At 40.1% G+C, this 15,588-nt stretch overlaps 1 protein-coding gene and 1 non-coding gene across 6 annotated transcripts in view; both read right to left on the reverse strand.

Annotated features, from left to right (window-relative positions):
* The window catches only part of GSK3B (glycogen synthase kinase 3 beta), a 218,602-nt gene that overhangs the window by 194,034 nt on the left and 8,980 nt on the right, over positions 1-15,588 (reverse strand). The gene's annotated exons all lie outside the window — the stretch shown is intronic.
* MIR6529 (microRNA mir-6529) lies at positions 15,194-15,254 on the reverse strand. The gene has a single exon (NR_162725.1). It is a non-coding gene; the product is annotated as a microRNA mir-6529 (primary transcript).

The following is a 15,588-nucleotide window of genomic DNA, read 5'->3' on the forward strand; positions in this document are numbered from 1 at the left end:
AGTTTCATCCAATTCACCTCCTCACAACTTCTTGTTTCTAAAGAAATATACTTAGAAAGTCGCTTGAGAGAATCTTAACATGAGTGAGAGCAGATCAAGAAAGCAGAAGAGCTCTGAAATCATAGTCCAACTCCACTACCAAAAAGGCTATGCCAACGGGTCAGAATCTCATGGCAAGGTAGATTTTTCCCCCCAAAGGCCAATTAGTGTTTTGTGGTATTCATTTAGCAATAATTAAGGAATACCTACTATGTGTCAGGGAGCAAAGTTCTGAAATTCCAACTTGCATACAATTTGACTACTAGACCCACAATGCAACAGCCACACTACACAACTATGCAAACCTAACCCTCTTCTGTAAATACTTAGAATAAATTTCACTCCATCAACCAAATAGAATATACAATCATTCCACAAATACTTAGTGCCCATTATTCATTTATTTAAAATATTTATTGAGGGCCGGCCCTGTGGTACAGCGGGTTAATGCCCTGGCCTGAAGTGCCGGCATCCCATATGGGTGCCGGTTCGAGAGCCAGCTGCTCCTCTTCCCATCCAGCTCTCTGCTATGGCCTGGGAAAGCAGTAGAAGATGGCCCAAGTCCTTGGGCCCCTGCACCTGTGTGGGAGATCCAGAAGAAGCTCCTGGTTCCTGTCTTCGGATTGGTGCAGCTCCGGCCATTGTGGCCAACTGGTGAGTGAACCATTGGATGGAAGACCTCTTTCTCTCTCTGCCTCTCCTCTCTGTGTAACTTTGACTTTCAAATGAATAAATTTATTTATTTGAAAGTTGAGTTACACAGAGAGAGAAGAGGCAGAGAAAGAGAGAGTGGTCTTCCATTGGTGATTCACTCCTCAGATGGCTGCAATGGCTGGAGCTATGCCGATCCAAAGCCAGGAGCTTCTTCCGGGTCTCCCACGCAGGTGCAGGGGCCCAAGGACTTGGGCCATCTTCAAATTTCATCCCAGGCCACAGCAGAGAGCTGGACTGGAAGAGGAGCAGCCAGGACTAGAACCGACGCCCATATGGGATACCGGCGCTTCAGGCCAGGGCATTAACCAGTTGTGCCACAGCGCCAGCCCCTAAATAAATAAACCTTTAAAAAAATTTATTGAAATCCCTCAGGTACTAGGCATTATTCTGAATTCAGAGAATAGACAATGAACTAATAACAAAAATTCCTATACTCATAGAGTTTACATAAAGCTGAGAAACAGAGGAGATAATAGTAGACACAAATAAGTAAATTATCTTATATTAAAATGGCAAATATTTAAAAGGAAAAAAAAGCAGAGCAGGGAAATGAAGTGCAGGGTCAAGGGGTATACTTGCAATGTTTAAAATAAGAGTTAAAACTTCACTACTAAGAAAAATATTTAAACAGTCTTAAAAATGAAACTATATAATATTAACACGTTTTAGTTCTAGATAGATGAGATTCATTAACAGCCATGTAGTGAACTAATTTTTTTCGAATCTTCAAAAAGGTAGGAAGCAAGACAAAGCATAAGACATAGATGATTTGAGAAATCAATTCTTTATTTTTTTTTATTTGACAGGTAGAGTTACAGACAGAGAGAGACAAAGAGAAAGGTCTTCCTTCAGTTGGTTCACCCCCCAAATGGCCACCACGGTTGCCGCACTGCACCGATCCGAAGCCAGGAGCCAGGTGCCTCTTCCTGGCCTCCCATGCAGGTGCAGGGCCCAAGCACTTGGGCCATCCTCCACTGTCCTCCCCGGCCACAGCAGAGAGCTGGACTGGAAGAGGAGCAACCGGGACTAGAACCCAGCGCCCATATGGGATGCTGGCGCCACAGGGGAAGATTAACCAAGTAAGCAATGGCACCGGCCCTGAAAAATCAATTCTTAAGAAGGTACAACAGGGGAAGACATTAAAACAGCAGTTAAGATGCAGAATGGGACTCCTTCAACCAATATGAAAGTTCCTGGGTTTGAGTCCTGCCTCTGCTCCCCAACATGGCATCCTAGTTATGTGCAGCCTGGGAGGCAGCAGATAGATGGCTCAGGTAGTTGGATCCCTCTAACCAGACTGGGTCCTGGATTGAGCTGAAGGCTCCTGAATTCAGCCTGGCCTGGTCATTATTTCTTAAACAAACAGTATAACAACTATTATTATTTGGGGAGTGAACCAGCATATGAGATTTCTCTTTCTCTTTGTGTCTCTCTCAATCTGCATGTGTATGTGTGTGTGTTTCTGCACATGTGTTCTAAGTGTTTTAAATACTTTTAAAAACAAGATGAAACAACAATTATAAGAGTTGCTAAGTTATTGAGAAAGAAAAAATCTAATTACAGTATCACGAAAATACTGCAAGTTCATTAATTTATTTTTAGTGAAGCTCATTGCCAACAACCACAAAATTAATATTTTAAAAATTCTGGGGCCAGCTCCGTGGCTCACGTGGTTAATCCTCTGCCTGCGGCATCGGCATCCCATATGGGCGCCGGGTTCTAGTCCCGCTTGCTCCTCTTCCAGTCCAGCTCTCTGCTGTGGCCCAGAGGGCAGTGGAAGATGGCCCAAGTACTTGGTCTCCTGCACCTGCATGGGAGACCAGGAGGAGGCACCTGGCCCAGTGCCAGCTGCAGCGGCAATTTGGGGGGTGAACCAACGGAAGGCTTTTCTCTCTGTCTCTCTATCTATATTTCTACCTGTCAAATAAAAAAAAAAAAATCTGCCATTTTGCCATTGTCAGCCTTCAAACTTTGGATGTTTAAGCTTAACTTTCCATTTTTCCATTTCTAGCAACAAAAAAAATACCACCAAAACACAAAACCTCATACACATTCTTCCAGCCGCCTTATTTACCTATTTCTATTCAAGAAGTGCTACATTACAAAATTGTGCATGTCTTTTTACCCTTATCAGCTTTACTGAGATTTTTTAAATAAATAGTTTACACACAATAAGAAAAAATTATCAGGAAAGAAGCATTTTGCCTAGTGGTTGAAACCCAGCTCTAATCTCCACCTATCCCCCCAACTCAGACCCCAGAAGAAGATGGTGATGGCTTATATAATTGGGTTCCTGTCACCCACCTGGGAAAACTAGATTTCCTCTATGGCTCAGGCCCCAGCCTAATCACAGTTGTAGTGAGTGAACCAGCACATGCAAGCTCTCATGCATGCATACTCGCTCCCTTTCTGTCCCTCAAATCTGTCTCTGCATCTCAAATAAATAAAAACTCAAATTAGTAAAAATTAAAGGCTGCACAAAATGTACTTCATTTTAATCCATTTATATGCTCTCCAAGACTTATTTACAGATTTTAGTTTTTACTCGGAATTCTATTTTAAAGGTACTTTCACAGAATTTACTGTTTATAAGAATCCTGAAGTAAATCTTATTGAAAAATCAAGGGGCCAGCACTGTGGCAAAGCAAATAAAGCCACCACCTGCAGTGCTTGCATCCCATATCGGCACGGGTTCAAGTCCCGGCAGCTCCACTTCTGATCCAGCTCTCTGCTGTGGCCTGGGAAGGCAGTAGAAGATGACCCAAGTACGTGGATCTCTGCACCGCATGGGAAACCTGCAGGAAGCTCCTTGCTCCTGGCTTTTGGTCAGCACAGCTCTGGCCATTGCAGCTATTTGGGGAGTGAACCAGCAGATGGAAGATTTTCTCTGCCTCTGCCTCTCTGAAACTCTGCCTTTCAAATAAATAAATAAATCTTTAAAAAAAAATCAAATGCCACTTTTAAAAATAACAAGTTTCTTGTTAGATAACATAGGTTTACCACAGAAAATAAAAAACAGCCAAAAGAAATTCTGTAACTTGAGTATCAAGAGTAAAACTGACAAAATATTCTGGAGAATATTCTCACAAGTTATTCCCTAGATTTTGTTGCTCGTCAATGTAATCACATATTCCTTTGAAATCTATTGTTTCCACTCACTATTGTCATGAATCACCATTTGTAATCCTATTGTATTAAAAAAAAATCACCAGGGCTGGTCCTGTGGCAAAGCAGGTAAGGCCACTGCCTGCAATGCAGCATCCCATATGGGCACCAATTGAGTTCTTACTGCTCCCCTTCTGATCAGGCTCCCTCCTAATGCACCTGGGAAAGCAGCAGAAGTTGGTCCAAGTGCTTGTGTTCCTGCACTCACATGGGAGACCTCAAAGAAGCTCTGGGCAAAAGACTAGCCCAGCTCCGGCTATTGTGGCCATTTGTGGAGTGAATCAGTGGATGGAAGCACACACTCTCTCTGGCTCTCTCTGGCTCCGTAACTCTGCTTCTCAAATAAATAAATAAATCTTTAAAAAAAAAAAATCACAAGGGGCCAGCGGTGTGGCACAGTGGGTAAAGCTACCACTTACAGTGCTGGCATCCCATATGGGCTGCTCTATTTCCAATCCAGCTCCCAGCTAATGTGCTTGAAAGAACAGCAGATGACAGCCCAAATCCTTGGGCCCCTGCACCCACATTGGAGATCTGGAAGAAGCACTTGGCTCATGGCTTCAAATTGGTCCAGCTCTTGCCATTGCAAGCATTTGGGAAGTGAACCACCGGATGGAAGACCTCTCTCTGTTTCTGCCTCTCTAACTCTGCCTTTCAAATTAAATCTTTTTTTAAAATCACCAAATTATTGAGAGTATGAAGTAAGCATACTGTTTGGCACACAGAAAGCATTATTTAAGCACAATGGCTCTCTATATCCATGAGTTCAGCATCCATGGATTCAATGAACCTGAGATTGAAAACATTTGAAAAAATAGGGGCCAGTGCTGTGGCATAGCGGGTTAATGCCCTGGCCTGAAGCGCTAGCATCCCATATGGGTGCCGGTTCGATAGCCGGCTGCTCCACTTCCAATCCAGCCCTCTGCTACAGCCTGGAAAAGCAGAAGATGGCCCAAGTCCTTGGGCTCCTGCACCTGCATGGGAGACCCAGAAGAAAGAAGCTCCTGGCTTCCTGGCTCCAGATTGGCACAGCTCCAGCCATTGCGGCCAGTTGGGGATTGAAGACCTTTCTCTCTCTTTCTCTGCTTCTCCTCTCTGTGTCACTCCAACTTTCAAATAAATAAATAAAATCTTTTAAAAAATTATTTTAAAAAATTTTGAAAAAATAAATTACATTCCTACTGCACATGTAGACTATTTTCCTTATCACCATTACCTAACCAAATAGTGTTAACAATTATTATTACATAGTATTTACATTAGTTATAAAAATTTAAAATTTTTAATCTGGATAATTTAAAGTACATGGAAAAATGTGTCTAAGTCACATGCTAATACTACACAATTTTATACAAAAATAAGGGACAACCAGAGATTTTCGTCTACCTAGATGTCCTAGAACCAACCTCTCAAAGAACAGAGAAATACCTGTACTACTACTATTGTTGGTCCCAGGATTAAACTTTTAATAAATATCCAAGTATATCTAAATTTGTGGTCATATCTTTAATTTTTTTCTTTCAAATGAAGTCCCAGAAGTAGAACTTCTGAAGCCTGTTAAAGTGTCCTCTGAAAAAATACACAAATTTATTTTCCTTCAGCAATACATCACCACTGTCACTAAGTGACTGCATTTCTAATCAATAACAATCTGACTAGGGAACAAGAAATATAATTTAATCTTACTTTAGTTTGCTTCTACAATTATACACACCCTAAACTAAACATTCTTTCACATGTTGACTTTTATTCTTATATGAACTGCTTGTCAGAAATTTTAAAGTGAATTATTCCAATATTCATAGTGAGAATAATCAGATTGGATTTGTTTAAAACAAGTTCTATGTACTACCTTGCAATACAACATATTTACCTCATGAATCTATAGAAAGTTACATTCTCATTCCATCACAACCCCCAACTTAGTATCTTTCATTAATACTTAAAAACAAAACACTAATGCCAAAGACCAAGAGAAAATAAATGGCTCAAAGTCTTCGAAAAAAAAAAAAAAGATTTATTTATTTGAAAGACGGAATCACAGAGAGAAAGGGAGGGAGAGGCAGAGAGATATCTTCCATTCATTGGTTCATTCCCCAAATGGCCACAATGGCTGGAGCTGGGCCAGTCTGAAGCCAGAAGCCAGGAGCTTCTTCCGCGTCTCCAAGTGGGTGCAGGGGCCCAAGCACTTGGCTCATCTTCCAGTGCTTTCTGGGCACATTACCTGGGAGGATCACAAGTGGTACAGCCAGGATACGAACCAGCACCTATATGGGATGCCACTACTGCTATACCACAGTGCTGGCTCCTTTAAAACTACCTATGGGGTGGGCATTTAGTCTAGCAGTTAAGATGCCCATGTCCTATACATCAGAGTATCTAGCTTTAATTCCCAGTTCTAGCTCCTGCTCCTCACTCCAGCTTCCTGCTAATGCAGACCCTGGGAGTCAGCAGTAATGATTCACGTAACTGGGTTCCTGTCACCCACATGGGAGACCTGGATTGAGTTCCCCAGGCCCAGCTTCAGCCTCAGCCCATACTTTTGGCAGGCATTTGGAGGATGAACACCTCTCTTTGTATCAGTCTCAGTGTGTCTCCCCCTTTCAAAAAATTTTAAAATCTGAAACTAGCTAATTATGTAATCTACAGTATCTCCAGTGACACACTCAAGGAATAAATACTTAAGTGTTAGCATGAAAAATGTCCATGATATATTGACAAATGAAAAAAGAACATAGAATGGCTTGTAAAATGTGATTCAGTTATAATTTATATGGCAAAACCTAAGTAATAGAAAATTGAAGAATGAAGTATCAGTTGCTGTCCCAGGTGCTAAAGACCCAATTATGAACAAGACAGACGGTTCTTCCCTGCTTTTAAATAAATTACATTAAACTGATGGTCAATAGGAACCTTTCAATTTTATCTGGACTTACTTTTAGTATTAAACCATAACAGGTAAGATTTTGCTGAGTTTCTTACTAAAGGTAAGTTTAAGTCTATAAAAAAAGTATATGAGAACATAACTGCACACACCACTTTTTGGATTTTAGAGCAATGATTGCAAAATAGAATATTTAGGAAGTACATATACAGAAATGCACATACACATACACAATCCATATCTAGTACTAAGGGTAGAAGAAAAAAATCTCTCAAAAATCATGCTTTAAAGCTCAATTTTTTTCAGCAATCTCTTATTATCCAAAATTAAAGCTCAACTAAGTGCATTAAAAAAATCAAGTTATAAATATTCATGATATACCCCAGTTTTGCTTAAAAAACATCTGTAATATATAAATGCTATACATGTCTAGAAAAACGGTTTGAACTAACTTACTAGTGATAATTTCTGAAGAATGAAACACACAAAAAAAGAGCATATGAAAATAAGAGAAAGTTTGAAACATTTTATTGTATACATTTCCAATACTATCTTAAGTATCTTTGAACCAAGCACCTAGCCCCATCAAAATTTTACTGTGTAACACTAATACCCATGAAAATGAAACTGCTTGAAAGAAAAAAAAAATCAAGAGTACTAAGCTGTACAGAAGGCAGTAAGAAAGAGTTCCACATATACTTCTGAGTGATCCCTAGGACCTGATAAGTTAAAAAAGAAAAAAAAAGCAATATAAAAGGAGAGAGAAATATGAATAAACATATACATTTATTTTTAAAATAACCAAAAACTAATAAACATAGCTATCTATGGGAAAAGTAAAGCATAAAAGCACTTTTCTGATTTTATCTCACCTTTGGTTTTGGAGCCATGTAAACATTCCTTACAATTATAAAACAAAGTTAAATCAAAATTTAAGAACACCTTTTTTAAAGATTTATTTATTTGAAAGAGTTACACAGAGAGAGGAAAGGCAAAGAGAGAGAGGTCTTCCATCCACTGGTTTGCTACCCAATTGGCCACAACAGCCAGAGATGGGCCAATCTGAAGCCAGGAACCAGGAGCTTCTTCCAGGTCTCCCATGCGGGTGCAGGGGCCCAAGGACTTGGGCCATTACTGCTTTCCCAGGCCATAGCAGAGAGCTGGATCGGAAGCGGAACATCCAGGACTTGAACCCGTGCCCATATGGGATACCGGCACTGGCAGGTAGTGGCTTTACCTGCTATGCCTCAGAGCCGGCCCCCAAAAATGGCCATTCTTACAAGCTGACATTAAAATGAACTTAATCACACGTCAAATGGGTGGCTTAACCACACAGAGAACAATCTTCATGAATGATTTAAAAATAATAATTTGAGTATACATCCCCGCTAGATTTTAAATTGAAAATAATAAACTGTTTAACAACAATTTTTTACAATATCAAGATAACAGTATTATCCTGTATATGTACAAACAAATAATATAGCAAATAATTTATTAGTTTCAAGATTTTAAGCATAAAAGAACTGTAAGTCTAAAACTAAAAAGTTTTAAAGACAAATCTTCTAATTCTAGACACTTAATCCTAAAACAAAAGTAGACTTGGAAACACTGGCCATGGTATATTTTCTCATTTACAACGAATCACAGTTGGAAAAAAAAAATCTTTACATCCCATAGTAATCTGGTATGTCTAACACATTTAAACATTTAACTAAACATTTAATACCTAGTGATCAATATAAGCAAACTGCCACTGCATACAAATCAGAGTAAAATAAGTTTTTTTAATATATTTATTTGAAAGAATTACACAGAGAGAGAAGGAGAGGCAGAAAGAGGGGGGGGGGAGGGAGAGAGAGGTCTTCCAATCCGCTGGTTTGCTCCCCAGTAGGCCACAACAGCTGGAGCTGCAATGATCTGAAGCCAGGAGCTTTCTCTGGGTCTCCCACACAGATGCAAGGGACCAAGGACTTGGACCATTTACTGCTTTCCAGGCCATAGCAGAGCTGGATTGGAAGTGGAACAGCCAGGACTCGAACTGGCACCCGTATGGGATGTGAGCATTACAGGCAGCTTTACCCACTACCCCACAGCACTGGCCCCTAAAAAACGTATTTTTTTAATTTTTTAATTTATTTTATTTTTTTTTATTTGACAGGTAGAGTTAGAGACAGAGACAGAGAGAAAGGTCTTCCTTCCATTGGTTCACCCCGCAAATGGCCACTACGGCCGGCGTTGCGCCGATCCAAAGCCAGGAGCTTCTTCCTGGTCTCCCATGCAGGTACAGGTACAGGGCCCAAGCACTTGGGCCATCCTCCACTGCCTTCCTGGGCCACAGCAGAGAACTGGACTGGAAGAGGAGCAACTGGGACTAGAACCCAGCGCCCATATGGGATGCGGGCGCCGCAGGCAGAGGATTAACCAAGTGAGCCACTGCGCCAGCTCCCCCCCTAAAATAAGTTTTAAGAGGAAAAGTATGCAGTCTAAAAAGACTAAACTCTATAAACATCAGATCTACTTAAAATACATTAAAAACAAAAGTTTAAAGGCAACCAGGCCAACCAACATCTGCTGATTACACCTAATACTGGCTAAAAAGGTGCCACATCCAGGTGAGAACTGCAACTTTCTTTAATGTCCTTCTGTTACTTAAAAAAAAAAAAAAAGGCACCCTGTGATGATTTCTTTTCTCAACAGAACACAAGGGAAAAAGAAGATATGGAGGCTTTCTTTATAACCACCTTACACAGACCAATTTAAAGAACAAAAAAAAAACAGGCTACAGAAAGGTTAATAAACTCCACCTAAGCCTTATTATTGTTAGTGTTGGTAATAATAATAGCAGCTAAGGCCGGCGCCGCGGCTCACTAGGCTAATCCTCCGCCTAGCGGCGCCGGCACACCGGGTTCTAGTCCCGGTCGGGGTGCCGGATTCTGTCCCGGTTGCCCCTCTTCTAGGCCAGCCCTCTGCTGTGGCCAGGGAGTGCAGTGGAGGATGGCCCAGGTGCTTGGGCCCTGCACCCCATGGGAGACCAGGAAAAGCACCTGGCTCCTGGCTCCTGCCATTGGATCAGCGCGGTGCGCCGGCCGCGGCGGCCATTGGAGGGTGAACCAACGGCAAAAGGAAGACCTTTCTCTCTGTCTCTCTCTCTCACTGTCCACTCTGCCTGTCAAAAAATAAAAATAAAAATAAAAAAATAAAAAATAAATAAAAAAATAGCAGCTAATATCACTAAGTGTCAGACACTACGCGAAGCACCTTACATGCATAATTACTTCCTTTAAGCCTCATCATCACTCAGAAAAATAGATATTATTACTAACACTTCTAAATAAGGAAACTTTTAAAGCTAGTAACTTTCTTAAATTCTATTAAACCTGATCAGAGAAGAAACCAGATGGCCTTATGATGTCAAAAAACAGAGAAAAAGCTCAAGAAACTCAAAGACAATATCAAACATCACTCAAGAAGCACCTTAATTTACAGTGAAATTTTCCCTATGGGACATGAAATTCATTAATACAAAGCAAAAATGTGGGACTTGTGTCAATTTTTTATCTTTTCTTCTTCCTTCAAAAGGGCAGCTTAGTCTTTTCCTTATATTGCTACTAAATTGCTCTTATTAAGAAATAAAATCCAATAGGCAGTAGTTCAATAAAATCACATCACAGAATAGTAATATCCCAGGAAGAACAAAACTTCAGGAACCAATGCTCATTTTTATCTGCTACTTACTTCTCACCTTCATTTTGGACAGTTGAGCTGGCAAATAAATACTTTCCAAATATATAAGTACTCTAAATAATAATAAATACTGTACATTAAAGCCCAGGTATACTCTTTAAAGTACCATCCAAAAAATCCAACTTCATAAAAAAACAGGGCTTCTTATTACAAGGTTAACACAAAACAGCATTTCCCACTAGTCTTCAGTTACATACTGGAAGGAAAGGAAAAAAGTTCATAAATTGATTTTCGTATTAGAAATGTATGAAATAGGGGCCAGTGCTGTGGCGTAGCAGGTAAAGCTGCCACCTGCAGTGCCAGCATCCCATATGTTCAGTTCAAGTCCCAGCTGCTCCATTTTTGATCCAGCTCTCTGTTATGGTCTGGAGAAACAGTAGAAGATGGTCCAAGTCCTACACCCACGTAGGAGACCCAGATAAAGCTCCTGGTTCCTGGCTTTGGATCAGCCCAGCTCTGGCCATTGTGGCCATTTGAGAAGTGAACGAGCGGATGGAAGGCCTCTCTTTCTCTGCCTCTCTATAACTCTGCCTTTCAAATAAATGATTAAATCTTTTTTTAAAAAATGAATAAAGAATAAATTTTTTTAAAAAATCTTATTTATTCTTTTATTTATTTGAAAGACAGTTACAGAGCTCTCTCTGTACAGACAAGAGAGAGAGGTCTTCCATCTGCTGGCTCACGCCCCAGATGGCTGCAACAGCCAGAGCTGAGCCAATCTGAAGTCAGGAGCCAGGAACTTCCTTGGGGTCTCCCATGTGGGTGCAAGGGCCCAACACCTGGGCATCTTCCACTGCTCTCCCAGACCATAGCACAGTGCTAGATTGAAGAGGAGCAGCCGGGACTAGAACCACAGCCCATATGGGACGCTGGCACTTCAGGCCAGGGCTTTAACCTACTGTACCACAGCACTGGCCCATGAATAAATCTTAAAAAAAGAAAAAAAGAAAAGAAATGTATGAATTAAGATGAAATAAGTTAATTATTACAAACGAAATGTGTACCTGGGCCCTTATTTGCAGACAAAAGGGACAGCAGAGCCAATTACACTGTTTCTGAATTCTGTAATCACCATAGGATTTTATTTGTAACCTGATACTTAAAAGATTCCTCAAATAAGAGGTACAGAAAATTTTCTGCAAATCATGAAAACTATATATCAACCTCTCCTGTTAATATTTACCTCCAAAGACCAAAGAAACAGTTCTTTGTTTTATAAAGATGTTATTTATTTATTTTTACTTGAGAAGTAGAGTTACAGACAGTGAGAGGGAGAGATAGAGAAAAAAGGTCTTCCGTCCATTGGTTCACTCCCCAAATGGTCTTTCTCAATGGCTGGATCTGTGCCAATCCAAAGCCAGGAGTCAGGAGCCAGGAGCTTCTTCCCGGTCTCCCATGTGGGTGCAGGGGCCCAAGGACTTGGGCCATTTTCTACTGGTTTCCCAGGCCACAGCAGAGAGCTGGATCAGAAGTGGAGCAGTCAGGACTAGAACCAGCGCCCATATGGGACGCCGGCACTGCAGGCAGAGGATTAACCTACTCACCATGGCGCTGGCCACAGAAGCACTTCTTAAAAAGAAAATATGACCATGAAATAACATATCACAATCTGGTCTCTATATTTAAGATTCAAAGTCTTAAATTTATGGTTTTATATTCTAACATTCATTATTCATTAAATGCCAACTAAATAAAAGAGAATCATGGGTCAGCACTGTGGCTCACTTGGTTAAGCCACAGCCTGCAGCATCAGAATCCCATATGGGCACTTGTTCAAGTCCCACTTGCTCTACTCGTGACCCAGCTCTCTGCTAATGAGCCTGGGAGAGCAGAGGAGAATGTCCCAAGTGCTTGAGTCCCTGCACCCATACAGGAGACCCAGAAGAAGCTGCTGGCTCTGGCGCATTTGGCCCCGGTCCTTGAGGCCACCTGGGGAGTGAGCCAGCAGATGGAAGATCTCTCGCTGTCTCTCCTCTTTCTATCTCTCCTTCTCTCTCTGTAATTCTGCCTTTCAAGTAAATAAATAAATCTGTAAAAAAATAAAATAGAATCATTGTGTGAAAGAATAATATAAAGAAACAACAAAAAAATACTAAGACCAGCAGCCATAGGAAATAATAAGGATGGAGGCAGGCAAAATCTATCACTTTTATTCCTGCCTTGAATCAAGCTAATGAGTTAACCAGGCTCAAAATTGGTTGCTTTCAAGTACCATAAAGTAGCAAAGCTCTACATGCAAGCAAGTGTGTATTTTAAAGGTCTCAAAAGTCTCACAATAGAAGTTACCCCTGCTGTTCAATTCAATTTAAATAGAATTAAACCTTGTTCTCTAGTAACTCCTTTTGGTTTAAGAAGGACATAACAAAGATCTGCTATGTAACACAGAAAACAAATTGTTCCATCCATGTCTAAGAATTGTATGTTAGGCCAGCCAAACACCTCATAAAGTACACAATTAGTCACAGAAGCAGATACTATGCTGATCAGTAGAACACAGTTTTCCCAAAAACCGACAGCCATATTTTACAGCAATATAAGAAGCTGTTTTACTTAGCAACAGAATCTATACTATTTATTAATATCTTACTCTCTGGGAAAGCTCTAGAATTGAAACACTAATATGTACTAGTATGTCAAACAAATATTATTAAGATCCAGGTTCTGTAAAAATCAAAGTTTTCATGATTTCCACAATAGGACAATTACATAGGCCTAAGTACATCCATGATGAAAGGAACTGTTCATATTTAAATACTGTCTATTTTACCTCTACTCTTTTGCAGGATAAGCTACTTGGTGAAAAGAAAGAACTTGATTTGTCAGATTTCACCAGCCTAAATCTCTCTTTTATCTTCACCCACTACAAATAAAATCCGGGAAGCTTTATAGGAGCCTTGAATACTGTAATAACCACACATGCCCCTCGTTTCCCAAGTACTGACACTTACCAACCAGTGCAACTTGCCATCTGAGTTCTTTCATTCATTCAGCCATCGAAAGAGTTCACAGCCACTTAGTGCTAAGCACAGAGTGTAAGAGAAGCATCTATATCTGTCTCTTACCTTTCTCGACTACTGTTTCCTCACATTTAAACAAAAACCCTAGGTTTAACTTAATAAATTAATTTTTACATCTGTATCCCATATCACAGTGCCTGCTACACACCTGACTACTCGGCTTTTGACCCAGCTTCCTGCTAATACTCCAGGAGGCAGCCAGTGATAGCTCAAGTACTTGGTCTCCTGCCACCCATGTGGAGCCCAGGATGGAGTAATTCGCTTTTGGTTTCAGCAAGGCCCAGACCTGGGTGTTGTAGCCACCTGGGGAGTGAACCAGCAGATCTAAGATTTGTCTTTCTGTCTCTCTCAGTTGCTCTTTCACATAAATAAACAAATAAATCTTTAAAATACACAACAAAAAAGGCAGAGGGAACCCAAAGGCTCATCAACTGATAAATGAATAAATAAATTATGGTATATCCACTGTATGACATATTACTTGGCAAAAAAAAAAGCAATGAAGTACTCACACATGATACAACATGGAAGAATCTTGAAGACATTATACTAAGAAGCCAGTCATATAAAGGCCACATGTTATATAAATTCATTTATATGAAATACACAGAATAGGCAAATCTATAGAGTCACAGAGATTAATGGATGCCTAAAGCTGGGGGGAAGTGAAAAGATGGGGAATGATTGCTAATGGGTACAAGATTTCTATCTGGGACCATAGACGTACACTAAAATTAGATTGTGGTAATGGTTACACAACTCTGTGAATATATTAAAAACCACTAAAATGCATAGTTTAAATGAGTGAATTCTATGGTGAATTATATCTCAATAAATCTGTTTTTAAAAAGCAATGTGGTCAGGGCTGGCACTGTGGCTCAGCGGGTTAACACCCTGGCCTGAAGCGCCGGTATCCCATATGGGCGCTGGTTCGAGTCCCGGCTGCTCCTCTTCCAGTCCAGCTCTCTGCTGTGGCCTGGGAAGGCAGTGGAGGATGGCCCAAGTCCTTGGGCCCCTGCACCTGCGTAGGAGACCTAGAGGAAGCTCCTGGCTCCTGACTTTGGATCAGCGCAGCTCCGGCAGTTGCGGCCAGTTGGGGAGTGAACCATCGGATAGAAGACCTCTCTCTCTGCCTCTCTCTGTGTGTAACTCTGACTTTCAAATAAATAAATAAATCTTAAAAAAAAAAAAAAAAAAGTAATGTGGTCATTGTACACTACTTGTTCTGCTAAAAATATTATTTGGTGTCTAGATACTAAATTATACTTAATTTAAACAATAGGTTGACTAAAAATAGTGGTATAATTATATTAGCATGATGGCAAAAAGAAAATGTTCAACAATAAATGATTTCCACCACAATGGGAAGATAAAAATATCTAAACTTAGAGATATATTTGGAACATACTAATTAAAAATATTAACACACCTAGTAGAGAAGAAGCTATCATAATTAAAGTTGCTTCTGAGAAGCAGGGCTGGAGGCAGAATATAAGTTTTCACTGCAAGCCTTCTTGTATGATTTGATTTTTTAAAATTATATTAATAAATTACTTATAAAAGTAACAAAATATGTTTTAAAGATTAACAAATGCTTAGTTTAGGAGCAGAATGAAACCGTGCGCTCTTAAAGAGGTAAAAGGCACAGGCTTCATTGATATTGACGCACTCTGCGCCTCTGATCTCTCAAGAGAACAGGTTTTCTCATCTAAGATGTCCAAAATATGAAATGTTAAAAGAAAAAAAAAATCACCCTTTGTCTTTCTCTTTATCATGAAATAAACATTTATTTCCAGGAAGGATACAGTATCTACTTTGCAATAGTTTCATAAATACACACAAGGTGGAAAGTATTTTAAAAGTGCTTCCAAGTGTTCACTGGTTAAGAATATTACATTTTACCTCTAACAGCCAAGAGGGAAGCTCTCTTATCTTTGCACTTATTCTCCATCTAACTCATATTCAGAGAAATAAAAGTTCAGTAATCTACTAGTTGAAAAGCAGTAACAATTTTCAAGAATA

Source organism: Oryctolagus cuniculus, chromosome 4 (genome assembly GCF_964237555.1).
Source record: "Oryctolagus cuniculus chromosome 4, mOryCun1.1, whole genome shotgun sequence".
In the NCBI taxonomy this organism is placed as follows: domain Eukaryota; kingdom Metazoa; phylum Chordata; class Mammalia; order Lagomorpha; family Leporidae; genus Oryctolagus; species Oryctolagus cuniculus.